Source organism: Hydractinia symbiolongicarpus, chromosome 3, assembly GCF_029227915.1.
Source record: "Hydractinia symbiolongicarpus strain clone_291-10 chromosome 3, HSymV2.1, whole genome shotgun sequence".
In the NCBI taxonomy this organism is placed as follows: domain Eukaryota; kingdom Metazoa; phylum Cnidaria; class Hydrozoa; order Anthoathecata; family Hydractiniidae; genus Hydractinia; species Hydractinia symbiolongicarpus.
The window spans coordinates 29788045-29812668 of NC_079877.1; the positions used below are offsets into that span (position 1 = coordinate 29788045).

Sequence of the window (24624 nt, forward strand, 5' to 3'; positions counted from 1 at the left end):
CGACAGGAGATTTGGATTTACAGCTTGTTAAGAGCGATAGTCCGAATGAAACGGTCTTACAGTCTTGTTCAACATTTTTCTTGATAATTGCATGATTTTTACCATTTTACTCACAAGAGTATAATTTTCGGCGTTTCATTATTGTACCCACGCAATGTGAACTTGTCAAAGTTTACTTGTCAACGGACAGACTTAGGACTTCGGATCTTAGGTTAATTGGTTAGAGCAAAAACCTTCCTGCTAATGTCAGCATAAGCCATTTTTGGTTTACTTGAACTTTTTTTGGACGGGGACTTTATATCTTAAAAAGTAAGCAGGATGGCCAAGCGGTCTAAGGCGCTGGTTTTAGGCACCAGTCACTTTGGTGGCGCGAGTTCGAATCTCGCTTCTGTCAACTAATCATACATGTCTGATAAGTACGTCGGACAAACATTTTTATTTTTGCTTAACTATTTTGCCTAGAAAAATGCGCGAACGTTTAAAAAGGATGTATCACAACTTTCGCTTGCATGCAGGACGGGATCGCTAAAACTGCTTGACTGTGCAGGTAATTCCGCCCACAATCAGGCAAAACTCTCTAAATTGATGAAAAGTCACGGGACGAATGCACTTGCATTGGAATGTGCAGAGCTGGTTGGGTATCAACGTATTATTTTGCGTCACTTACTTATTTGAATTTTTCATACATTTCGGTCATGTTTACATGTTATTTAGTGCTTAAATACGCGTAAATACTATTTTCTCTGCTCGCTCGTCGACATTATGTATTTGAAAAACCGGTCAGGATGGCCGAGCGGTCTAAGCGCTGGTTGAAGGCACCAGTCACTTCGGTGGCGCGAGTTCGATTCTCGCTCCTGTCATCTTATATCGCATGACTGAAAATGTCCTCGGACAGAGAATATTGTTTACGCTTAAAAAATTCGTCCCCAGAAAGACGCAAATTTTAGAAAAAGTAAAATTAACAAGTCTTTGTCGCATTTGGGAAAAATATCACTTGTACCACTTGATTTGGCGGAAAATTTTGTTTATTTTGCGAAACAGAGATCTAAACCGTTTAAACGACAGGAGATTTGGATTTACAGCTTGTTAAGAGCGATAGTCCGAATGAAACGGTCTTACAGTCATGTTCAACATTTTTTTTGATAATTGCATAATTTTTACCATTTTACTCACAAGAGTATAATTTTCGGCGTTTCATTATTGTACCCACGCAATGTGAACTTGTCAAAGTTTACTTGTCAAGGGACAGACTTAGGACTTTGGATCTTAGGTTAATTGGTTAGAGCAAAAACCTTCCTGCTAATGTCAGAATAAGCCATTTTTGGTTTAATTGAACTTTTTTGGGACGCGGATTTTATATCTTAAAAAAAAGGCAGGATGGCCGAGCGGTCTAAGGCGCTGGTTTTAGGCACCAGTCTCTTCGGTGGCTCGAGTTCGAATCTCGCTCCTGTCAACTAATCATACATGTCTGAAAAGTACGTCGGATAAAAGTTTTTATTTCCGCTTAACTATTTTGCCTGGAAAAAAGCGCGAACGTTTAAAAACGATGTATCACAAGTTTTGCTTGCATGCAGGACGGGATCGCTAAAACTGCTTGACTGTGCACGTATTTCCGCCCACAATCAGGCAAAACTCTCTAAAATGATGAAAAGTCACGGGACGAATACACTTGCAATGGAATGTGCAGAGCTGGTTGGGTATCAACGTATTATTTTGCGTCACTTACTTATTTGAATTTTTCATACATTTCTGTCATTTTTACATGTCATCTAGTGCTTAAATACGCGTAAATACTATTTTCTCTGCACGCTCGTCGACATTATGTATTTAAAAAACCGGGCAGGATGGCCGAGCGGTCTAAGGCGCTGGTTTAAGGCACCAGTCACTTCGGTGGCGCGAGTTCGAATCTCGCTCCTGTCATCTTATATCGCATGACCGGAAATGTCCTCGGACAGAGGATATTGATTACGTTTAAAAACTTCGTCCCCAGAAAGACGCAAATTTAAAAAAAGTATAATCAACAAGTCTTTGTCGCATTGGGGAAAAGTTTCACTTGTACCATCTGATTTTGCGGAAAATTTCGTTTATTTTTCGAAACAGAGATCTAAAGCGTTTAAACGACAGGAGATTTGGATTTACAGCTTGTTAAGAGCGATAGTCCGAATGAAACGTTCTTACAGTCATGTTCAACATTTTTCTTGATAATTGGTTAATTTTTAACATTTTACTCACAAGAGTATAATTTTCGGCGTTTCATTATTGTACCCACGCAATGTGAACTTGTCAAAGTTTACTTGTCAACGGACAGACTTAGGACTTCGGATCTTAGGTTAATTGGTTAGAGCAAAAACCTTCCTGCTAATGTCAGCATAAGCCATTTTTGGTTTACTTGAACTTGTTTTGGACGGGGACTTTATATCTTAAAAAGTAAGCAGGATGGCCAAGCGGTCTAAGGCGCTGGTTTTAGGCACCAGTCACTTTGGTGGCGCGAGTTCGAATCTCGCTCCTGTCAACTAATCATACATGTCTGAAATGTACGTCGGGCAAACATTTTTATTTTTGCTTAACTATTTTGCCTAGAAAAATGCGCGAACGTTTAAAAAGGATGCATGACAAGTTTTGCTTGCATGCAGGACGGGATCGCTAAAACTGCTTGACTGTGCAGGTAATTCCGCCCACAATCTGGCAAAACTCTCTTAATTGATGAAAAGTCACGGGACGAATGCACTTGCATTGGAATGTGCAGAGCTGGTTGGGTATCAACGTATTATTTTGCGTCACTTACTTATTTGAATTTTTCATACATTTCGGTCATGTTTACATGTTATTTAGTGCTTAAATACGCGTAAATACTATTTTCTCTGCTCGCTCGTCGACATTATGTATTTGAAAAACCGGTCAGGATGGCCGAGCGGTCTAAGCGCTGGTTTAAGGCACCAGTCACTTCGGTGGCGCGAGTTCGATTCTCGCTCCTGTCATCTTATATCGCATGACTGGAAATGTCCTCGGACAGAGAATATTGTTTACGCTTAAAAAATTCGTCCCCAGAAAGACGCAAATTTTAGAAAAAGTAAAATTAACAAGTCTTTGTCGCATTTGGGAAAAATATCACTTGTACCACTTGATTTGGCGGAAAATTTTGTTTATTTTGCGAAACAGAGATCTAAACCGTTTAAACGACAGGAGATTTGGATTTACAGCTTGTTAAGAGCGATAGTCCAAATGAAACGGTCTTACAGTCATGTTCAACATTTTTCTTGATAATTGCATAATTTTTACCATTTTACTCACAAGAGTATAATTTTCGGCGTTTCATTATTGTACCCACGCAATGTGAACTTGTCAAAGTTTACTTGTCAAGGGACAGACTTAGGACTTCGGATCTTAGGTTAATTGGTTAGAGCAAAAACCTTCCTGCTAATCTCAGAATAAGCCATTTTTGGTTTACTTGAACATTTTTGGGACGGGGATTTTATATCTTAAAAAGAAGGCAGGATGGCCGAGCCGTATAAGGCGCTGGTTTTAGGCACCAGTCTCTTCGGTGGCTCGAGTTCGAATCTCGCTCCTGTCAACTAATCATACATGTCTGAAAAGTACGTCGGACAAACGTTTTTATTTCCGCTTAACTATTTTGCCTAGGAAAATCCGCGAACGTTTAAAAAGGATGTACCACAAGTTTCGCTTGCATGCAGGACGGGATCGCTAAAACTGCTTGACTGTGCAGGTATTTCCGCCCACAATCAGGCAAAACTCTCTAAAATGATAAAAAGTCACGGGACGAATACACTTGCAATGGAATGTGCAGAGCTGGTTGGGTATCAACGTATTATTTTGCGTCACTTACTTATTTGAATTTTTCATACATTTCGGTCATGTTTACATGTCATCTAGTGCTTAAATACGCGTAAATACTATTTTCTCTGCACGCTCGTCGACATTATGTATTTGAAAAACCGGGCAGGATGGCCGAGCGGTCTAAGCGCTGGTTTAAGGCACCAGTCACTTCGGTGCTGCGAGTTCGAATCTCGTTCCTGTCATCTTATATCGCATGACCGGAAATGTCCTCGGACAGAGAATATTGTTTACGCTTAAAAACTTCGTCCCCAGAAAGACGCAAATTTTAGAAAAAGTAAAATTAACAAGTCTTTGTCGCATTTGGGAAAAATATCACTTGTACCACTTGATTTGGCGGAAAATTTTGTTTATTTTGCGAAACAGAGATCTAAAGCGTTTAAACGACAGGAGATTTGGATTTACAGCTTGTTAAGAGCGATAGTCCGAATGAAACGGTCTTACAGTCTTGTTCAACATTTTTCTTGATAATTGCATAATTTTTACCATTTTACTCACAAGAGTATAATTTTCGGCGTTTCATTATTGTACCCACGCAATGTGAACTTGTCAAAGTTTACTTGTCAACGGACAGACTTAGGACTTCGGATCTTAGGTTAATTGGTTAGAGCAAAAACCTTCCTGCTAATGTCAGCATAAGCCATTTTTGGTTTACTTGAACTTTTTTTGGACGGGGACTTTATATCTTAAAAAGTAAGCAGGATGGCCAAGCGGTCTAAGGCGCTGGTTTTAGGCACCAGTCACTTTGGTGGCGCGAGTTCGAATCTCGCTTCTGTCAACTAATCATACATGTCTGATAAGTACGTCGGACAAACATTTTTATTTTTGCTTAACTATTTTGCCTAGAAAAATGCGCAAACGTTTAAAAAGGATGCATGACAAGTTTCGCTTGCATGCAGGACGGGATCGCTAAAACTGCTTGACTGTGCAGGTAATTCCGCCCACAATCAGGCAAAACTCTCTAAATTGATGAAAAGTCACGGGACGAATGCACTTGCATTGGAATGTGCAGAGCTGGTTGGGTATCAACGTATTATTTTGCGTCACTTACTTATTTGAATTTTTCATACATTTCGGTCATGTTTACATGTTATTTAGTGCTTAAATACGCGTAAATACTATTTTCTCTGCTCGCTCGTCGACATTATGTATTTGAAAAACCGGTCAGGATGGCCGAGCGGTCTAAGCGCTGGTTTAAGGCACCAGTCACTTCGGTGGCGCGAGTTCGATTCTCGCTCCTGTCATCTTATATCGCATGACTGGAAATGTCCTCGGACAGAGAATATTGTTTACGCTTAAAAAATTCGTCCCCAGAAAGACGCAAATTTTAGAAAAAGTAAAATTAACAAGTCTTTGTCGCATTTGGGAAAAATATCACTTGTACCACTTGATTTGGCGGAAAATTTTGTTTATTTTGCGAAACAGAGATCTAAACCGTTTAAACGACAGGAGATTTGGATTTACAGCTTGTTAAGAGCGATAGTCCGAATGAAACGGTCTTACAGTCATGTTCAACATTTTTCTTGATAATTGCATAATTTTTACCATTTTACTCACAAGAGTATAATTTTCGGCGTTTCATTATTGTACCCACGCAATGTGAACTTGTCAAAGTTTACTTGTCAAGGGACAGACTTAGGACTTCGGATCTTAGGTTAATTGGTTAGAGCAAAAACCTTCCTGCTAATGTCAGAATAAGCCATTTTTGGTTTACTTGAACATTTTTGGGACGGGGATTTTATATCTTAAAAAGAAGGCAGGATGGCCGAGCGGTATAAGGCGCTGGTTTTAGGCACCAGTCTCTTCGGTGGCGCGAGTTCGAATCTCGCTCCTGTCAACTAATCATACATGTCTGAAAAGTACGTCGGACAAACGTTTTTATTTCCGCTTAACTATTTTGCCTAGAAAAATCCGCGAACGTTTAAAAAGGATGTATCACAAGTTTCGCTTGCATGCAGGACGAAATCGCTAAAACTGCTTGACTGTGCAGGTATTTCCGCCCACAATCAGGCAAAACTCTCTAAAATGATAAAAAGTCACGGGACGAATACACTTGCAATGGAATGTGCAGAGCTGGTTGGGTATCAACGTATTATTTTGCGTCACTTACTTATTTGAATTTTTCATACATTTTGGTCATGTTTACATGTCATCTAGTGCTTAAATACGCGTAAATACTATTTTCTCTGCACGCTCGTCGACATTATGTATTTGAAAAACCGGGCAGGATGGCCGAGCGGTCTAAGCGCTGGTTTAAGGCACCAGTCACTTCGGTGCTGCGAGTTTGAATCTCGTTCCTGTCATCTTATATCGCATGACCGGAAATGTCCTCGGACAGAGAATATTGTTTACGCTTAAAAACTTCGTCCCCAGAAAGACGCAAATTTTAGAAAAAGTAAAATTAACAAGTCTTTGTCGCATTTGGGAAAAATATCACTTGTACCACTTGATTTGGCGGAAAATTTTGTTTATTTTGCGAAACAGAGATCTAAAGCGTTTAAACGACAGGAGATTTGGATTTACAGCTTGTTAAGAGCGATAGTCCGAATGAAACGGTCTTACAGTCTTGTTCAACATTTTTCTTGATAATTGCATAATTTTTACCATTTTACTCACAAGAGTATAAATTTTGGCGTTTCATTATTGTACCCACGCAATGTGAACTTGTCAAAGTTTACTTGTCAAGGGACAGACTTAGGACTTCGGATCTTAGGTTAATTGGTTAGAGCAAAAACCTTCCTGCTAATGTCAGAATAAGCCATTTTTGGTTTAATTGAACATTTTTGGGACGGGGATTTTATATCTTAAAAAGAAGGCAGGATGGCCGAGCCGTATAAGGCGCTGGTTTTAGGCACCAGTCTCTTCGGTGGCTCGAGTTCGAATCTCGCTCCTGTCAACTAATCATACATGTCTGAAAAGTACGTCGGACAAACGTTTTTATTTCCGCTTAACTATTTTGCCTAGGAAAATCCGCGAACGTTTAAAAAGGATGTACCACAAGTTTCGCTTGCATGCAGGACGGGATCGCTAAAACTGCTTGACTGTGCAGGTATTTCCGCCCACAATCAGGCAAAACTCTCTAAAATGATAAAAAGTCACGGGACGAATACACTTGCAATGGAATGTGCAGAGCTGGTTGGGTATCAACGTATTATTTTGCGTCACTTACTTATTTGAATTTTTCATACATTTCGGTCATGTTTACATGTCATCTAGTGCTTAAATACGCGTAAATACTATTTTCTCTGCACGCTCGTCGACATTATGTATTTGAAAAACCGGGCAGGATGGCCGAGCGGTCTAAGCGCTGGTTTAAGGCACCAGTCACTTCGGTGCTGCGAGTTCGAATCTCGTTCCTGTCATCTTATATCGCATGACCGGAAATGTCCTCGGACAGAGAATATTGTTTACGCTTAAAAACTTCGTCCCCAGAAAGACGCAAATTTTAGAAAAAGTAAAATTAACAAGTCTTTGTCGCATTTGGGAAAAATATCACTTGTACCACTTGATTTGGCGGAAAATTTTGTTTATTTTGCGAAACAGAGATCTAAAGCGTTTAAACGACAGGAGATTTGGATTTACAGCTTGTTAAGAGCGATAGTCCGAATGAAACGGTCTTACAGTCTTGTTCAACATTTTTCTTGATAATTGCATAATTTTTACCATTTTACTCACAAGAGTATAATTTTCGGCGTTTCATTATTGTACCCACGCAATGTGAACTTGTCAAAGTTTACTTGTCAACGGACAGACTTAGGACTTCGGATCTTAGGTTAATTGGTTAGAGCAAAAACCTTCCTGCTAATGTCAGCATAAGCCATTTTTGGTTTACTTGAACTTTTTTTGGACGGGGACTTTATATCTTAAAAAGTAAGCAGGATGGCCAAGCGGTCTAAGGCGCTGGTTTTAGGCACCAGTCACTTTGGTGGCGCGAGTTCGAATCTCGCTTCTGTCAACTAATCATACATGTCTGATAAGTACGTCGGACAAACATTTTTATTTTTGCTTAACTATTTAGCCTAGAAAAATGCGCAAACGTTTAAAAAGGATGCATGACAAGTTTCGCTTGCATGCAGGACGGGATCGCTAAAACTGCTTGACTGTGCAGGTAATTCCGCCCACAATCAGGCAAAACTCTCTAAATTGATGAAAAGTCACGGGACGAATGCACTTGCATTGGAATGTGCAGAGCTGGTTGGGTATCAACGTATTATTTTGCGTCACTTACTTATTTGAATTTTTCATACATTTCGGTCATGTTTACATGTTATTTAGTGCTTAAATACGCGTAAATACTATTTTCTCTGCTCGCTCGTCGACATTATGTATTTGAAAAACCGGTCAGGATGGCCGAGCGGTCTAAGCGCTGGTTTAAGGCACCAGTCACTTCGGTGGCGCGAGTTCGATTCTCGCTCCTGTCATCTTATATCGCATGACTGGAAATGTCCTCGGACAGAGAATATTGTTTACGCTTAAAAAATTCGTCCCCAGAAAGACGCAAATTTTAGAAAAAGTAAAATTAACAAGTCTTTGTCGCATTTGGGAAAAATATCACTTGTACCACTTGATTTGGCGGAAAATTTTGTTTATTTTGCGAAACAGAGATCTAAACCGTTTAAACGACAGGAGATTTGGATTTACAGCTTGTTAAGAGCGATAGTCCGAATGAAACGGTCTTACAGTCATGTTCAACATTTTTCTTGATAATTGCATAATTTTTACCATTTTACTCACAAGAGTATAATTTTCGGCGTTTCATTATTGTACCCACGCAATGTGAACTTGTCAAAGTTTACTTGTCAAGGGACAGACTTAGGACTTCGGATCTTAGGTTAATTGGTTAGAGCAAAAACCTTCCTGCTAATGTCAGAATAAGCCATTTTTGGTTTACTTGAACATTTTTGGGACGGGGATTTTATATCTTAAAAAGAAGGCAGGATGGCCGAGCGGTATAAGGCGCTGGTTTTAGGCACCAGTCTCTTCGGTGGCGCGAGTTCGAATCTCGCTCCTGTCAACTAATCATACATGTCTGAAAAGTACGTCGGACAAACGTTTTTATTTCCGCTTAACTATTTTGCCTAGAAAAATCCGCGAACGTTTAAAAAGGATGTATCACAAGTTTCGCTTGCATGCAGGACGAAATCGCTAAAACTGCTTGACTGTGCAGGTATTTCCGCCCACAATCAGGCAAAACTCTCTAAAATGATAAAAAGTCACGGGACGAATACACTTGCAATGGAATGTGCAGAGCTGGTTGGGTATCAACGTATTATTTTGCGTCACTTACTTATTTGAATTTTTCATACATTTTGGTCATGTTTACATGTCATCTAGTGCTTAAATACGCGTAAATACTATTTTCTCTGCACGCTCGTCGACATTATGTATTTGAAAAACCGGGCAGGATGGCCGAGCGGTCTAAGCGCTGGTTTAAGGCACCAGTCACTTCGGTGCTGCGAGTTTGAATCTCGTTCCTGTCATCTTATATCGCATGACCGGAAATGTCCTCGGACAGAGAATATTGTTTACGCTTAAAAACTTCGTCCCCAGAAAGACGCAAATTTTAGAAAAAGTAAAATTAACAAGTCTTTGTCGCATTTGGGAAAAATATCACTTGTACCACTTGATTTGGCGGAAAATTTTGTTTATTTTGCGAAACAGAGATCTAAAGCGTTTAAACGACAGGAGATTTGGATTTACAGCTTGTTAAGAGCGATAGTCCGAATGAAACGGTCTTACAGTCTTGTTCAACATTTTTCTTGATAATTGCATAATTTTTACCATTTTACTCACAAGAGTATAAATTTTGGCGTTTCATTATTGTACCCACGCAATGTGAACTTGTCAAAGTTTACTTGTCAAGGGACAGACTTAGGACTTCGGATCTTAGGTTAATTGGTTAGAGCAAAAACCTTCCTGCTAATGTCAGAATAAGCCATTTTTGGTTTACTTGAACTTTTTTGGGACGGGGATTTTATATCTTAAAAATAAGGCAGGATGGCCGAGAGGTATAAGGCGCTGGTTATAGGCACCAGTCACTTCGGTGGCGCGAGTTCGAATCTCGCGCCTGTCAACTAATCATACATGTCTGAAAAGTACGTCGGACAAAAGTTTTTATTTCCGCTTAACTCTTTTGCCTAGAAAAATCCGCGAACGTTTAAAAAGGATGTATCACAAGTTTCGCTTGCATGCAGGACGGGATCGCTAAAACTGCTTGACTGTGCAGGTATTTCCGCCCACAATCAGGCAAAACTCTCTAAAATGATAAAAAGTCACGGGACGAATACACTTGCAATGGAATGTGCAGAGCTGGTTGGGTATCAACGTATTATTTTGCGTCACTTACTTATTTGAATTTTTCATACATTTCTATCATTTTTACATGTCATCTAGTGCTTAAATGCGCGTAAATACTATTTTCTCTGCACGCTCGTCGACATTATGTATTTGGAAAACCGGGCAGGATGGCCGAGCGGTCTAAGGCGCTGGTTTAAGGCACCAGTCACTTCGGTGGCGCGAGTTCGAATCTTGCTCCTGTCATCTTATATCGCATGACCGGAAATGTCATCGGACAGAGAATATTGATTACGCTTAAAAACTTCGTCCCCAGAAAGACGCAAATTTAAAAAAAGTATAATCAACAAGTCTTTGTCGCATTGGGGAAAAGTGTCACTTGTACCACTTGATTTTGCGGAAAATTTCGTTTAGTTTTCGAAACAGAGATCTAAAGCGTTTAAACGACAGGAGATTTGGATTTACAGCTTGTTAAGAGCGATAGTCCGAATGAAACGTTCTTACAGTCATGTTCAACATTTTTCTTGATAATTGCTTAATTTTTAACATTTAACCCACAAGAGTATAATTTTCGGCGTTTCATTATTGTACCCACGCAATGTGAACTTGTCAAAGCTTACTTGTCAAGGGACAGACTTAGGACTTCGGATCTTAGGTTAATTGGTTAGAGCAAAAACCTTCCTGCTAATGTCAGAATAAGCCATTTTTGGTTTAATTGAACTTTTTTGGGACGGGGATTTTATATCTTACAAATAAGGCAGGATGGCCGAGCGGTCTAAGGCGCTATTTTTAGGCACCAGTCACTTCGGTGGCGCGAGTTCGAATCTCGCTCCTGTCAACTAATCATACATGTCTGAAAAGTACGTCGGATAAAAGTTTTTATTTCCGCTTAACTATTTCGCCTGGAAAAATGCGCCAACGTTTAAAAACGATGTATCACAAGTTTCGCTTGCATGCAGGACGGGATCGCTAAAACTGCTTGACTGTGCAGGTAATTCCGCCCACAATCAGGCAAAACTCTCTAAATTGATAAAAAGTCAAGGGACAAATACACTTGCAATGGAATGTGCGGAGCTGGTTGGGTATCAACGTATTAATTTGCGTCACTTACTTATTTGAATTTTTCATACATTTCTGTCATTTTTACATGTCATCTAGTGCTTAAATACGCGTAAATACTATTTTCTCTGCACGCTCGTCGACATTATGTATTTGAAAAACCAGGCAGGATGGCCGAGCGGTCTAAGGCGCTGGTTTAAGGCACCAGTCACTTCGGTGGCGCGAGTTCGAATCTCGCTCCTGTCATCTTATATCGCATGACCGGAAATGTCCTCAGACAGAGGATATTGATTACGCTTAAAAACTTCGTCCCCAGAAAGACGCAAATTTAAAAAAAGTATAATCAACAAGTCTTTGTCGCATTGGGAAAAGTGTCACTTGTACCACTTGACTTTGCGGAAAATTTCGTTTATTTTTCGAAACAGAGATCTAAAGCGTTTAAACGACAGGAGATTTGGATTTACAGCTTGTTAAGAGCGATAGTCCGAATGAAACGTTCTTACAGTCATGCTCAACATTTTTCTTGATAATTGCTTAATTTTTAACATTTAACCCACAAGAGATTAATATTTTCGGCGTTTCATTATTGTACCCACGCAATGTGAACTTGTCAAAGCTTACTTGTCAAGGGACAGACTTAGGACTTCGGATCTTAGGTTAATTGGTTAGAGCAAAAACCTTCCTGCTAATGTCAGAATAAGCCATTTTTGGTTTAATTGAACTTTTTTGGGACGGGGATTTTATATCTTAAAAATAAGGCAGGATGGCCGAGCGGTCTAAGGCGCTGGTTTTAGGCACCAGTCACTTCGGTGGCGCGAGTTCGAATCTCGCTCCTGTCAACTAATCATACATGTCTGAAAAGTACGTCGGATAAAAGTTTTTATTTCCGCTTAACTATTTCGCCTGGAAAAATGCGCCAACGTTTAAAAACGATGTATCACAAGTTTCGCTTGCATGCAGGACGGGATCGCTAAAACTGCTTGACTGTGCAGGTAATTCCGCCCACAATCAGGCAAAACTCTCTAAATTGATAAAAAGTCAAGGGACAAATACACTTGCAATGGAATGTGCGGAGCTGGTTGGGTATCAACGTATTAATTTGCGTCACTTACTTATTTGAATTTTTCATACATTTCTGTCATTTTTACATGTCATCTAGTGCTTAAATACGCGTAAATACTATTTTCTCTGCACGCTCGTCGACATTATGTATTTGAAAAACCAGGCAGGATGGCCGAGCGGTCTAAGGCGCTGGTTTAAGGCACCAGTCACTTCGGTGGCGCGAGTTCGAATCTCGCTCCTGTCATCTTATATCGCATGACCGGAAATGTCCTCAGACAGAGGATATTGATTACGCTTAAAAACTTCGTCCCCAGAAAGACGCAAATTTAAAAAAAGTATAATCAACAAGTCTTTGTCGCATTGGGAAAAGTGTCACTTGTACCACTTGACTTTGCGGAAAATTTCGTTTATTTTTCGAAACAGAGATCTAAAGCGTTTAAACGACAGGAGATTTGGATTTACAGCTTGTTAAGAGCGATAGTCCGAATGAAACGTTCTTACAGTCATGCTCAACATTTTTCTTGATAATTGCTTAATTTTTAACATTTAACCCACAAGAGATTAATATTTTCGGCGTTTCATTATTGTACCCACGCAATGTGAACTTGTCAAAGCTTACTTGTCAAGGGACAGACTTAGGACTTCGGATCTTAGGTTAATTGGTTAGAGCAAAAACCTTCCTGCTAATGTCAGAATAAGCCATTTTTGGTTTAATTGAACTTTTTTGGGACGGGGATTTTATATCTTAAAAATAAGGCAGGATGGCCGAGCGGTCTAAGGCGCTGGTTTTAGGCACCAGTCACTTCGGTGGCGCGAGTTCGAATCTCGCTCCTGTCAACTAATCATACATGTCTGAAAAGTACGTCGGATAAAAGTTTTTATTTCCGCTTAACTATTTCGCCTGGAAAAATGCGCGAACGTTTAAAAACGATGTATCACAAGTTTCGCTTGCATGCAGGACGGGATCGCTAAAACTGCTTGACTGTGCAGGTAATTCCGCCCACAATCAGGCAAAACTCTCTAAATTGATAAAAAGTCACGGGACGAATACCCTTGCAATGGAATGTGCGGAGCTGGTTGGGTATCAACGTATTAATTTGCGTCACTTATTTATTTGAATTTTTCATACATTTCTGTCATTTTTACATGTCATCTAGTGCTTAAATACGCGTAAATACTATTTTCTCTGCACGCTCGTCGACATTATGTATTTGAAAAACCGGGCAGGATGGCCGAGCGGTCTAAGGCGCTGGTTTAAGGCACCAGTCACTTCGGTGGCGCGAGTTTGAATCTCGCTCCTGTCATCTTATATCGCATGACCGGAAATGTACTCGGACAGAGGATATTGATTACGCCTAAAAACTTCGTCCCCAGAGAGACCCAAATTTAAACAAAGTATAATCAACAAGTCTTTGTCGCATTGGGAAAAGTGTCACTTGTACCACTTGATTTTGCGGAAAATTTCGTTTATTTTTCGAAACAGAGATCTAAAGCGTTTAAACGACAGGAGATTTGGATTTACAGCTTGTTAAGAGCGATAGTCCGAATGAAACGTTCTTACAGTCATGTTCAACATTTTTCTTGATAATTGCTTAATTTTTAACATTTAACCCACAAGAGTATAATTTTCGGCGTTTCATTATTGTACCCACGCAATGTGAACTTGTCAAAGCTTACTTGTCAAGGGATAGACTTAGGACTTCGGATCTTAGGTTAATTGGTTAGAGCAAAAACCTTCCTGCTAATGTCAGAATAAGGCATTTTTGGTTTAATTGAACTTTTTTGGGACGGGGATTTTATATCTTAAAAATAAGGCAGGATGGCCGAGCGGTCTAAGGCGCTGGTTTAAGGCACCAGTCACTTCGGTGGCGCGAGTTCGAATCTCGCTCCTGTCAACTAATCATACATGTCTGAAAAGTACGTCGGATAAAAGTTTTTATTTCCGCTTAACTATTTCGCCTGGAAAAATGCGCGAACGTTTAAAAACGATGTATCACAAGTTTCGCTTGCATGCAGGACGGGATCGCTAAAACTGCTTGACTGTGCAGGTAATTCCGCCCACAATCAGGCAAAACTCTCTAAATTGATAAAAAGTCACGGGACGAATACACTTGCAATGGAATGTGCGGAGCTGGTTGGGTATCAACGTATTAATTTGCGTCACTTACTTATTTGAATTTTTCATACATTTCTGTCATTTTTACATGTCATCTAGTGCTTAAATACGCGTAAATACTATTTTCTCTGCACGCTCGTCGACATTATGTATTTGAAAAACCGGGCAGGATGGCCGAGCGGTCTAAGGCGCTTTTTTAAGGCACCAGTCACTTCGGTGGCGCGAGTTTGAATCTCGCTCCTGTCATCTTATATCGCATGACCGGAAATGTCATCGAACAGAGAATATTGATTACGCTTAAAAACTTCGTCCCCAGAAAGACGCAAATTTAAAAAAAGGATAATCAACAAGTCTTTGTCGCATTGGGAAAAGTGTCACTTGTACCACTTGATTTTGCGGAAAATTTCGTTTATTTTTCGAAACAGAGATCTAAAGCGTTTAAACGACAGGAGATTTGGATTTACAGCTTGTTAAGAGCGATAGTCCGAATGAAACGTTCTTACAGTCATGTTCAACATTTTTCTTGATAATTGCTTAATTTTTAACATTTAACCCACAAGACTATAATTTTCGGCGTTTCATTATTGTACCCACGCAATGTGAACTTGTCATAGCTTACTTGTCAAGGCACAGACTTAGGACTTCGGATCTTAAGTTAATTGGTTAGAGCAAAAACCTTCCTGCTAATGTCAGAATAAGCCATTTTTGGTTTAATTGAACTTTTTTTGGACGGGGATTTTATATCTTAAAAAGAAGGCAGGATGGCCGAGCGGTCTAAGGCTCTGGTTTTAGGCACCAGTCACTTCGGTTGCGCGAGTTCGAATCTCGATCCTGTCAACTAATCATACTTGTCTGAAAAGATTCGTCGGACAAACGTTTTTATTTCCGCTTAACTATTTTGCCTGGAAAAATGCACGAACGTTTAAAAAGGATGTTTCACAAGTTTCGCTTGCATGCAGGACGGGATCGCTAAAACTGCTTGACTGTGCAGGTAATTCCGCCCACAATCAGGCAAAACTCTCTAAATTGATGAAAAGTCACGGGACGAATACACTTGCAATGGAATGTGCAGAGCTGGTTGGGTATCAACGTATTATTTTGCGTCACTTACTTATTTGAATTTTTCATACATTTTTGTCATTTTTACATGTCATCTAGTGCTTAAATACGCGTAAATACTATTTTCTCTGCACGCTCGTCGACATTATGTATTTAAAAAACCGGGCAGGATGGCCGAGCGGTCTAAGGCACTGGTTTAAGGCACCAGTCACTTCGGTGGCGCGAGTTCGAATCTCGCTCCTGTCATCTTATATCGCATGACCGGAAATGTCCTCAGACAGAGGATATTGATTACGCTTAAAAACTTCGTCCCCAGAAAGACGCAAATTTAAACAAAGTATAATCAAGAAGTCTTTGTCGCATTGGGAAAAGTGTCACTTGTACCACTTGATTTTACGGAAAATTTCGTTTATTTTTCGAAACAGAGATCTAAAGCGTTTAAACGACAAGAGATTTGGATTTACAGCTTGTTAAGAGCGATAGTCCGAATGAAACGTTCTTACAGTCATGTTCAACATTTTTCTTGATAATTGCTTAAATTTTAACATTTAACCCACAAGAGTATAATTTTCGGCGTTTCATTATTGTACCCACGCAATGTGAACTTGTCAAAGCTTACTTGTCAAGGGACAGACTTAGGACTTCGGATCTTAGGTTAATTGGTTAGAGCAAAAACCTTCCTGCTAATGTCAGAATAGGCCATTTTTGGTTTAATTGAACTTTTTTGGGACGGGGATTTTATATCTTAAAAATAAGGCAGGATGGCCGAGCGGTCTAAGGCGCTGGTTTTAGGCACCAGTCACTTCGGTTGCTCGAGTTCGAATCTCGCTCCTGTCAACTAATCATACATGTCTGAAAAGTACGTCGGATAAAAGTTTTTATTTCCGCTTAACTATGTCGCCTGGAAAAATGCGCCAACGTTTAAAAACGATGTATCACAAGTTTCGCTTGCATGCAGGACGGGATCGCTAAAACTGCTTGACTGTGCAGGTAATTCCGCCCACAATCAGGCAAAAGTCTCCAAATTGATAAAAAGTCACGGGACAAATACACTTGCAATGGAATGTGCGGAGCTGGTTGGGTATCAACGTATTAATTTGCGTCACTTACTTATTTGAATTTTTCATACATTTCTGTCATTTTTACATGTCATCTAGTGCTTACATACGCGTAAATACTATTTTCTCTGCACGCTCGTCGTTATTATGTATTTGGAAAACCGGGCAGGATGGCCGAGCGGTCTAAGGCGCTGGTTTAAGGCACCAGTCACTTCGGTGGCGCGAGTTCGAATCTCGCTCCTGTCATCTTATATCGCATGACCGGAAATGTCCTCGGACAGAGGATATTGATTACGCTTAAAAACTTCGTCCCCAGAAAGACGCAAATTTAAACAAAGTATAATCAAGAAGTCTTTGTCGCATTGGGAAAAGTGTCACTTGTACCACTTGATTTTACGGAAAATTTCGTTTATTTTTCGAAACAGAGATCTAAAGCGTTTAAACGACAGGAGATTTGTATTTACAGCTTGTTAAGAGCGATAGTCCGAATGAAACGTTCTTACAGTCATGTTCAACATTTTTCTTGATAATTGCTTAATTTTTAACATTTAACCCACAAGACTATAATTTTCGGCGTTTCATTATTGTACCCACGCAATGTGAACTTGTCATAGCTTACTTGTCAAGGCACAGACTTAGGACTTCGGATCTTAAGTTAATTGGTTAGAGCAAAAACCTTCCTGCTAATGTCAGAATAAGCCATTTTTGGTTTAATTGAACTTTTTTTGGACGGGGATTTTATATCTTAAAAAGAAGGCAGGATGGCCGAGCGGTCTAAGGCTCTGGTTTTAGGCACCAGTCACTTCGGTTGCGCGAGTTCGAATCTCGATCCTGTCAACTAATCATACTTGTCTGAAAAGATTCGTCGGACAAACGTTTTTATTTCCGCTTAACTATTTTGCCTGGAAAAATGCACGAACGTTTAAAAAGGATGTTTCACAAGTTTCGCTTGCATGCAGGACGGGATCGCTAAAACTGCTTGACTGTGCAGGTAATTCCGCCCACAATCAGGCAAAACTCTCTAAATTGATGAAAAGTCACGGGACGAATACACTTGCAATGGAATGTGCAGAGCTGGTTGGGTATCAACGTATTATTTTGCGTCACTTACTTATTTGAATTTTTCATACATTTCTGTCATTTTTACATGTCATCTAGTGCTTAAATACGCGTAAATACTATTTTCTCTGCACGCTCGTCGACATTATGTATTTAAAAAACCGGGCAGGATGGCCGAGCGGTCTAAGGCACTGGTTTAAGGCACCAGTCACTTCGGCGGCGCGAGTTCGAATCTCGCTCCTGTCATCTTATATCGCATGGCCAGAAATGTCCTCGGACAGAGGATATTGATTACGCTTAAAAACTTCGTCCCCAGACAGACGCATATTTTAGAAAAAGTATAATTAACAAGTCTTTGTCGCATTGGGGAAAAATGTCACTTGTACCACTTGATTTTGCGGAACATTTCGCTTATTTTTCGAAACAGAGATCTAAAGCGTTTAAACGACAGGAGATTTGGATTTACAGCTTGTTAAGAGCGATCGTTCTTACAGTCATGTTCAACATTTTTCTTGATAATTGCTTAATTTTTAACATTTAACCCACAAGACTATAATTTTCGGCGTTTCATTATTGTACCCACGAAATGTGAACTTGTCATAGCTTACTTGTCAAGGCACAGACTTAGGACTTCGGATCTTAAGTTAATTGGTTAGAGCAAAAACCTTCCTGCTAATGTCAGAATAAGCCATTTTTGGTTTAATTGAACTTTTTTGGGACGGGGATTTTATATCTTAAAAATAAGGCAGGATGGCCGAGCGGTCTAAGGAGCTGGATTTAGGCACCAGTCACTTCGGTGGCGCGAGTTCGAATCTCGCTCCTGTCAACTAATCATACATGTCTGAAAAGTACGTTGGATAAAAGTTTTTATTTCCGCTTAACTATTTCGCCTGGAAAAATGCGCCAACGTTTAAAAACGATGTATCACAAGTTTCGCTTGCATGCAGGACGGGATCGCTAAAACTGCTTGACTGTGCAAGTAATTCCGCCCACAATCAGGCAAAACTCTCTAAATTGATAAAAAGTCACGGGACTATTACACTTGCAATGGAATGTGCGGAGCTGGTTGGGTATCAACGTATTAATTTGCGTCACTTACTTATTTGAATTTTTCATACATTTCTGTCATTTTTACATGTCATCTAGTGCTTAAATACGCGTAAATACTATTTTCTCTGCACGCTCGTCGACATTATGTATTTAAAAAACCGGGCAGGATGGCCGAGCGGTCTAAGGCGCTTGGTTTAAGACACCAGTCACTTTGGTGGGGCGAGTTCGAATCTCGCTCCTGTCATCTTATATCGCATAACCGGAAATGTCCTCGGACAGAGAATATTGATTACGCTTAAAAACTTCGTCCCCAGACAGACGCATATTTTAGAAAAAGTATAATTAACAAGTCTTTGTCGCATTGGGGAAAAATGTCACTTGTACCACTTGATTTTGCGAAACATTTCGCTCATTTTTCGAAACAGAGATCTAAAGCGTTTAAACGACAGGAGATTTGGATTTACAGCTTGTTAAGAGCGATTGTCCGAATGAAACGTTCTTACAGTCATGTTCAACATATTTCTTGATAGTTGCATAATTTTTAACATTTAACCCACAAGAGTAAAATTTTTGGCGTTTCATTATTGTACCCACGCAATGTGAACTTGTCAAAGTTTACTTGTCAACAGACAGACTTAGGACTTCGGATCTTAGGTTAATTGGTTAGAGCAAAAACCTTCCTGCTAATGTCAGCATAAGCCATTTTTGGTTTAATTGAACTTTTTTTGGACGGGGATTTTATATCTTAAAAATAAGGCAGGATGGCCGAGCGGTCTAAGGCGCTGGTTTTAGGCACCAGTCACTTCGGTGGCGCGAGTTCGAATCTCGCTCCTGTCAACTAATCATACATGTCTGAAAAGTACGTCGGATAAAAGTTTTTATTTCCGCTTAACTATTTCGCCTTGAAAAATGCGCGAACGTTTAAAAACGATGTATCACAAGTTTCGCTTGCATGCAGGACGGGACCGCTAAAACTGCTTGACTGTGCATGTAATTCCGCCCACAATCAGGCAAAATTCTCTAAATTGATAAAAAGTCACGGGACGAATACACTTGCAATGGAATGTGCAGAGCTGGTTGGGTATCAACGTATTAATTTGCGTCACTTACTTATTTGAATTTTTCATACATTTCTGTCATTTTTACATGTCATCTAGTGCTTAAATACGCGTAAATACTATTTTCTCTGCACGCTCGTCGACATTATGTATTTGAAAAACCGGGCAGGATGGACGAGCGGTCTAAGGCGCTGGTTTAAGGCACCAGTCACTTCGGTGGCGCGAGTTCGAATCTCGCTCCTGTCATCTTATATCGCATGACCAGAAATGTCCTCGGACAGAGGATATTGATTACGCTTAAAAAACTTCGTCCCCAGAAAGACGCAAATTTAAACAAAGTATAATCAACAAGTCTTTGTCGCATTGGGAAAAGTGTCACTTGTACCACTTGATTTTGCGGAAAATTTCGTTTATTTTTCGAAACAAAGATCTAAAGCGTTTAAACGACAGGAGATTTGGATTTACAGCTTGTTAAGAGCGATAGTCCGAATGAAACGTTCTTACAGTCATGTTCAACATTTTTCTTGATAATTGCTTAATTTTTAACATTTAACCCACAAGACTATAATTTTCGGCGTTTCATTATTGTACCCACGCAATGTGAACTTGTCAAAGTTTACTTGTCAACGGACAGACTTAGGACTTCGGATCTTAGGTTAATTGGTTAGAGCAAAAACCTTCCTGCTAATGTCAGCATAAGCCATTTTTGGTTTAATTGAACTTTTTTTGGACGGGGATTTTATATCTTAAAAAAAAGGCAGGATGGCCGAGCGGTCTAAGGCTCTGGTTCTAGGCATCAGGCACTTCGGTTGCGCGAGCTCGAATCTCGCTCCTGTCAGCTAATCATACATGTCTGAAAAAGTACGTCAGACAAACGTTTTTATTTCCGCTTAACTATTTTGCCTGGAAAAATGCACGAACGTTTAAAAAGGATTTATCACAAGTTTCGCTTGCATGCAGGACAGGATCGCTAAAACTTCTTGACTGTGCAGGTAATTCCGCCCACAATCAGGCAAAACTCTCTAAATTGATGAAAAGTCACGGGACGAATACACTTGCAATGGAATGTGCGGAGCTGGTTCTGTATCAACGTATTAATTTGCGTCACTTACTTATTTGAATATTTCATACATTTCGGTCATTTTTACATGTCATCTAGTGCTTAAATACGCGTAAATACTATTTTCTCTGCACGCTCGTCCACATTATGTATTTGAAAAACCGGGCAGGATGGCCGAGCGGTCTAAGGCGCTGGTTTAAGGCACCAGTCACTTCGGTGGCGCGAGTTCGAATCTCGCTCCTGTCATCTTATATCGCATGTCCGGAAATGTCCTCGGACAGAGGATATTGATTGCGCTTAAAAACTTCGTCCCCAGAAAGACGCAAATTTTAAAAAAGTATAATTAACAAGTCTTCGTCGCATTGGGGAAAAATGGCACTTGTACCACTTCATTTTGCGGAACATTTCGTTTATTTTTCGAAACAGAGATCTAAAGCGTTTAAACGACAGGAGATTTGGATTTACGGCTTGTTAAGAGCGATAGTCCGAATGAAACCGTCTTACAGTCATGTTCAACATTTTTCTTGATAATTGCATAATTTTTAACATTTAACCCACAAGAGTATAATTTTCGGCGTTTCATTATTGTACCCACGCAGTGTGAACTTGTCAAAGTTTACTTGTCAAGGGACAGACTTAGGACTTCGGATCTTAGGTTAATTGGTTAGAGCAAAAACCTTCCTGCTAATGTCAGCATAAGCCATTTTTGGTTTAATTGAACTTTTTTGGGGCAGGGATTTTATATATTAAAAATAAGGCAGGATGGCCGAGCGGTCTAAGGCTCTGGTTTTAGGCACCAGGCACTTCGGTTGCGCGAGCTCGAATCTCGCTCCTGTCAACTAATCATACATGTCTGAATAGGTACGTCGGACAAACGTTTTTATTTCCGCTTAACTATTTTGCCTGGAAAAATGCACGAACGTTTAAAAAGGATGTATCACAAGTTTCGCTTGCATGCAGGACGGGATCGCTAAAACTTCTTGACTGTGCAAGTAATTCCGCCCACAATCAGGCAAAACTCTCTAAATTGATGAAAAGCCACGGGACAAATACACTTGCAATGGAATGTGCAGAGCTGGTTGGGTATCAACGTATTATTTTGCGTCACTTACTTATTTGAATTTTTCATACATTTCTGTCATTTTTACATGTCATCTAGTGCTTAAATACGCGTAAATACTATTTTCTCTGCACGCTCGTCCACATTATGTATTTGAAAAACCGGGCAGGATGGCCGAGCGGTCTAAGGCGCTGGTTTAAGGCACCAGTCACCTCGGTGGCGCGAGTTCGAATTTCGCTCCTGTCATCTTATATCGCATGTCCGGAAATGTCCTCGGACAGAAGATATTGATTGCGCTTAAAAACTTCGTCCCCAGAAAGACACAAATTTTAAAAAAGTATAATTAACAAGTCTTCGTCGCATTGGGGAAAAATGGCACTTGTACAACTTCATTTTGCGGAACATTTCGTTTATTTTTCGAAACAGAGATCTAAAGCGTTTAAACGACAGGATATTTGGATTTACGGCTTGTTAAGAGCGATAGTCCGAATGAAACCGTCTTACAGTCATGTTCAACATTTTTCTTGATAATTGCATAATTTTTAACATTTAACCCACAAGAGTATAATTTTCGGCGTTTCATTATTGTACCCACGCAATGTGAACTTGTCAAAGTTTACTTGTCAAGGGACAGACTTAGGACTTCGGATCTTAGGTTAATTGGTTAGAGCAAAAACCTTCCTGCTAATGTCAGAATAAGCCATTTTTGGTTTACTTGAACTTTTTTGGGGCGGGGATTTTATATCTTAAAAAGAAAGCAGGATGGCCGAGCGGTCTAAGGCGCTGGTTTTAGGCACCAGTCACTTCGGTTGCGCGAGTTCGAATCTCGCTCCTGTCAACTAATCATACATGTCTGAAAAGGTACGTCGGACAAACGTTTTTATTTCCGCTTAACTATTTTGCCTGGAAAAATGCCCGAACGTTTAAAAAGGATGTGTCACAAGTTTCGCTGGCATGCAGGACGGGATCGCTAAAACTGCTTGGCTGTGCAGGTAATTCCGCCCACAATCAGGCAAAACTCTCTAAATTGATGAAAAGCCACGGGACAAATACACTTGCAATGGAATGTGCAGAGCTGGTTGGGTATCAACGTATTATTTTGCGTCACTTACTTATTTGAATTTTTCATACATTTCTGTCATTTTTACATGTCATCTAGTGCTTAAATACGCGTAAATACTATTTTCTCTGCACGCTCGTCGACATTATGTATTTGAAAAACCGGGCAGGATGGCCGAGCGGTTTAAGGCACTGGTTTAAGGCACCAGTCACTTCGGTGACGCGAGTTTGAATCTCGCTCCTGTCATCTTATGTCGAATGACCGGAAATGTCCTCGGACAGAGAATATTGATTACGCTTAAAAACTACGTCCCCAGACAGACGCATATTTTAGAAAAAGTATAATTAACAAGTCTTTGTCGCATTGGGGGAAAATGTCACTTGTACCACTTGATTTTGCGGAGCATTTCGTTTATTTTTCGAAACAGAGATCTAAAGCGTTTAAACGACAGGAGATTTGGATTTACAGCTTGTTAAGAGCGATAGTCCGAATGAAACGGTCTTACAGTCATGTTCAACATTTTTCTTGATAATTGCTTAATTTTTAACATTTAACCCACAAGAGTATAATTTTCGGCGTTTCATTATTGTACCCACGCAATGTGAACTTGTCAAAGCTTATTTGTCAAGGGACAGACTTAGGACTTCGGATCTTAGGTTAATTGGTTAGAGCAAAAACCTTCCTGCTAATTTTAGAATAAGCCATTTTTGGTTTAATTGAACTTTTTTGGGACGGGGATTTTATATTTTAAAAATAAGGCAGGATGGCCGAGCGGTCTAAGGCACTGGTTTTAGGCACCAGTCACTTCGGTGGCGCGAATTTGAATCTCACTCCTGTCAACTAATCATACATGTCTGAAAAGTACGTCGGATAAAAGTTTTTATTTCCGCTTAACTATTTTGCCTGGAAAAATGCGCAAATGTTTAAAAACGATGTATCACAAGTTTCGCTTGCATGCAGGACGGGATCGCTAAAACTGCTTGACTGTGCAGGTAATTCCGCCCACAATCAGGCAAAACTCTCTAAATTGATGAAAAGTCACGGGACGAATACACTTGCAATGGAATGTGCGGAGCTGGTTGGGTATCAACGTATTAATTTGCATCACTTACTTATTTGAATATTTCATACATTTCGGTCATTTTTACATGTCATCTAGTGCTTAAATACGCGTAAATACTATATTCTCTGCACGCTCGTCGACATTATGTATTTGAAAAACCGGGCAGGATGGCCGAGCGGTCTAAGGCGCTGGTTTAAGGCACCAGTCACTTCGGTGGCGCGAGTTCGAATCTCGCTCCTGTCATCTTATATCGCATGTCCGGAAATGTCCTCGGACAGAGGATATTGATTGCGCTTAAAAACTTCGTCCCCAGAAAGACGCAAATTTAAAAAAAGTATAATTAACAAGTCTTCGTCGCATTGGGGAAAAATGGCACTTGTACCACTTCATTTTGCGGAACATTTCGTTTATTTTTTGAAACAGAGATCTAAAGCGTTTAAACGACAGGAGATTTGGATTTACGGCTTGTTAAGAGCGATAGTCCGAATGAAACCGTCTTACAGTCATGTTCAACATTTTTCTTGATAATTGCATAATTTTTAACATTTAACCCACAAGAGTATAATTTTCGGCGTTTCATTATTGTACCCACGCAATGTGAACTTGTCAAAGTTTACTTGTCAAGGGACAGACTTACGACTTCGGATCTTAGGTTAATTGGTTAGAGCAAAAACCTTTCGTGCTAATGTCAGAATAAGCCATTTTTGGTTTACT

The 24624-nt window shown here is 40.0% G+C and overlaps 27 non-coding genes across 27 annotated transcripts; all 27 read left to right on the forward strand.

Moving 5' to 3' along the window:
• Positions 1–312: 312 nt before the first annotated feature.
• On the forward strand, positions 313–394 carry Trnal-uag (transfer RNA leucine (anticodon UAG)). The gene has a single exon. It is a non-coding gene; the product is annotated as a tRNA-Leu (tRNA).
• A 977-nt stretch (positions 395–1371) lies between these two features.
• On the forward strand, positions 1372–1453 carry Trnal-uag (transfer RNA leucine (anticodon UAG)). The gene has a single exon. It is a non-coding gene; the product is annotated as a tRNA-Leu (tRNA).
• A 385-nt stretch (positions 1454–1838) lies between these two features.
• Positions 1839–1920, forward strand: Trnal-aag (transfer RNA leucine (anticodon AAG)). Its single transcript has one exon. It is a non-coding gene; the product is annotated as a tRNA-Leu (tRNA).
• A 510-nt stretch (positions 1921–2430) lies between these two features.
• On the forward strand, positions 2431–2512 carry Trnal-uag (transfer RNA leucine (anticodon UAG)). Its single transcript has one exon. It is a non-coding gene; the product is annotated as a tRNA-Leu (tRNA).
• A 2036-nt stretch (positions 2513–4548) lies between these two features.
• On the forward strand, positions 4549–4630 carry Trnal-uag (transfer RNA leucine (anticodon UAG)). Its single transcript has one exon. It is a non-coding gene; the product is annotated as a tRNA-Leu (tRNA).
• Positions 4631–5607: 977 nt separating this feature from the next.
• Positions 5608–5689, forward strand: Trnal-uag (transfer RNA leucine (anticodon UAG)). Its single transcript has one exon. It is a non-coding gene; the product is annotated as a tRNA-Leu (tRNA).
• A 2036-nt stretch (positions 5690–7725) lies between these two features.
• Positions 7726–7807, forward strand: Trnal-uag (transfer RNA leucine (anticodon UAG)). Its single transcript has one exon. It is a non-coding gene; the product is annotated as a tRNA-Leu (tRNA).
• Positions 7808–8784: 977 nt separating this feature from the next.
• Trnal-uag (transfer RNA leucine (anticodon UAG)) lies at positions 8785–8866 on the forward strand. The gene has a single exon. It is a non-coding gene; the product is annotated as a tRNA-Leu (tRNA).
• A 1444-nt stretch (positions 8867–10310) lies between these two features.
• Trnal-aag (transfer RNA leucine (anticodon AAG)) lies at positions 10311–10392 on the forward strand. Its single transcript has one exon. It is a non-coding gene; the product is annotated as a tRNA-Leu (tRNA).
• Positions 10393–11369: 977 nt separating this feature from the next.
• On the forward strand, positions 11370–11451 carry Trnal-aag (transfer RNA leucine (anticodon AAG)). The gene has a single exon. It is a non-coding gene; the product is annotated as a tRNA-Leu (tRNA).
• A 511-nt stretch (positions 11452–11962) lies between these two features.
• Trnal-uag (transfer RNA leucine (anticodon UAG)) lies at positions 11963–12044 on the forward strand. Its single transcript has one exon. It is a non-coding gene; the product is annotated as a tRNA-Leu (tRNA).
• A 385-nt stretch (positions 12045–12429) lies between these two features.
• On the forward strand, positions 12430–12511 carry Trnal-aag (transfer RNA leucine (anticodon AAG)). Its single transcript has one exon. It is a non-coding gene; the product is annotated as a tRNA-Leu (tRNA).
• A 511-nt stretch (positions 12512–13022) lies between these two features.
• Positions 13023–13104, forward strand: Trnal-uag (transfer RNA leucine (anticodon UAG)). The gene has a single exon. It is a non-coding gene; the product is annotated as a tRNA-Leu (tRNA).
• A 385-nt stretch (positions 13105–13489) lies between these two features.
• Positions 13490–13571, forward strand: Trnal-aag (transfer RNA leucine (anticodon AAG)). Its single transcript has one exon. It is a non-coding gene; the product is annotated as a tRNA-Leu (tRNA).
• A 509-nt stretch (positions 13572–14080) lies between these two features.
• On the forward strand, positions 14081–14162 carry Trnal-aag (transfer RNA leucine (anticodon AAG)). Its single transcript has one exon. It is a non-coding gene; the product is annotated as a tRNA-Leu (tRNA).
• A 1444-nt stretch (positions 14163–15606) lies between these two features.
• Trnal-aag (transfer RNA leucine (anticodon AAG)) lies at positions 15607–15688 on the forward strand. Its single transcript has one exon. It is a non-coding gene; the product is annotated as a tRNA-Leu (tRNA).
• Positions 15689–16197: 509 nt separating this feature from the next.
• On the forward strand, positions 16198–16279 carry Trnal-uag (transfer RNA leucine (anticodon UAG)). Its single transcript has one exon. It is a non-coding gene; the product is annotated as a tRNA-Leu (tRNA).
• A 385-nt stretch (positions 16280–16664) lies between these two features.
• Trnal-aag (transfer RNA leucine (anticodon AAG)) lies at positions 16665–16746 on the forward strand. The gene has a single exon. It is a non-coding gene; the product is annotated as a tRNA-Leu (tRNA).
• A 977-nt stretch (positions 16747–17723) lies between these two features.
• On the forward strand, positions 17724–17805 carry Trnal-aag (transfer RNA leucine (anticodon AAG)). Its single transcript has one exon. It is a non-coding gene; the product is annotated as a tRNA-Leu (tRNA).
• A 965-nt stretch (positions 17806–18770) lies between these two features.
• Positions 18771–18853, forward strand: Trnal-aag (transfer RNA leucine (anticodon AAG)). Its single transcript has one exon. It is a non-coding gene; the product is annotated as a tRNA-Leu (tRNA).
• Positions 18854–19364: 511 nt separating this feature from the next.
• Trnal-uag (transfer RNA leucine (anticodon UAG)) lies at positions 19365–19446 on the forward strand. The gene has a single exon. It is a non-coding gene; the product is annotated as a tRNA-Leu (tRNA).
• Positions 19447–19831: 385 nt separating this feature from the next.
• Trnal-aag (transfer RNA leucine (anticodon AAG)) lies at positions 19832–19913 on the forward strand. The gene has a single exon. It is a non-coding gene; the product is annotated as a tRNA-Leu (tRNA).
• A 978-nt stretch (positions 19914–20891) lies between these two features.
• Positions 20892–20973, forward strand: Trnal-aag (transfer RNA leucine (anticodon AAG)). Its single transcript has one exon. It is a non-coding gene; the product is annotated as a tRNA-Leu (tRNA).
• Positions 20974–21951: 978 nt separating this feature from the next.
• On the forward strand, positions 21952–22033 carry Trnal-aag (transfer RNA leucine (anticodon AAG)). The gene has a single exon. It is a non-coding gene; the product is annotated as a tRNA-Leu (tRNA).
• A 510-nt stretch (positions 22034–22543) lies between these two features.
• Trnal-uag (transfer RNA leucine (anticodon UAG)) lies at positions 22544–22625 on the forward strand. Its single transcript has one exon. It is a non-coding gene; the product is annotated as a tRNA-Leu (tRNA).
• A 386-nt stretch (positions 22626–23011) lies between these two features.
• Positions 23012–23093, forward strand: Trnal-aag (transfer RNA leucine (anticodon AAG)). The gene has a single exon. It is a non-coding gene; the product is annotated as a tRNA-Leu (tRNA).
• Positions 23094–24071: 978 nt separating this feature from the next.
• Trnal-aag (transfer RNA leucine (anticodon AAG)) lies at positions 24072–24153 on the forward strand. Its single transcript has one exon. It is a non-coding gene; the product is annotated as a tRNA-Leu (tRNA).
• The last annotated feature ends 471 nt before the right edge of the window (positions 24154–24624 follow it).